We start from the raw sequence: 1,096 nt of genomic DNA on the forward strand, positions 1-1,096 counted from the left end.
TACAAAAATTAGCCAGGCATGGTAGCACACACCTGTAGTCCCAGCTACTCGGGAGGCTGAGGCAGGAGAATCGCTTGAACCCTGGAGGCGGAGGTCAAAGTGAGCCAAGATCATGCTACTGCACTCCAGCCTGGGTGACAGAGCAAGACTCCATCTCAAATAAGTAAATAAATATTAAAATAAATATAAATAAATACAAATACTCATTCTGACCAGTGTGAGACACTATCTCATTGTAGTTTGATTTGTATTTCTGATGACATTAAGCATTCTTTCATATGCTGTTGGCTGCATTTGTGACTAGTTTTGAGAGGTAACTATTCATGTATTTTGCCTTGCTTTAATGAAGTTGTTTGGTTTTTGCTTGTTGATTTGTTTAAGTTTCTTATTTTTGTTTGAGGTTTTTTTTTTTTTTTTTTTAAGAACTGGTCTTTGAACTCAAGAGATTCTTTTTTCCTCTGCTTGGTCTATTTTGCTATTAATACCTCCAATTGTATTATAAAATTCTTGTAATAATTTTTTGAAGCTCTAGAGGATGTTTTGTTCTTTCTTAAAATGGCTATTTGGCCTTTCAGCTCTCATATTGTTTTATTGGATTCCTTAGATTCCTTGGATTTGTTTCAACTTTCTCCTGAAAGCACATGATATAATTTCAATTTTCTTAAATTTATTGAGGCTTGTCTTGTGGCCTATCATATGTTCTATCCTGGAGAAAGTCCTATGCACTGTTGAATAGAATGTATATTCTGCAGTTGTTGGCTAGAATGTTCTACACATACCTCCTAAGTTTATTTGTTTCAGGGCATAGTTTTAATCCATTCTTTGTTAACTTTCTGTCTTGATGACTTGTCTAGTGCTGGGAGTGGAGTATTTAAGTATTCAAGTCCCCCACTGTTATTTTGTTCCTATCTATGTTAGTTTGGTGAGAATGATAAATTCCAGCTTCATCCATTTCCCTGCAAAGGACATGAACTCATCCTTTTTTATGACTGCATAGTATTCCGTGGTGTATATGTGCCACATTTTCTTTATCCAGTCTATCATTGATGGGCATTTGGGTTGGTTCCAAGTCTTTGCTACTATAAACAGTGCCACA

The sequence above is a fragment of the Callithrix jacchus genome, chromosome 5 (assembly GCF_049354715.1).
Source record: "Callithrix jacchus isolate 240 chromosome 5, calJac240_pri, whole genome shotgun sequence".
Lineage (NCBI taxonomy): Eukaryota > Metazoa > Chordata > Mammalia > Primates > Cebidae > Callithrix > Callithrix jacchus.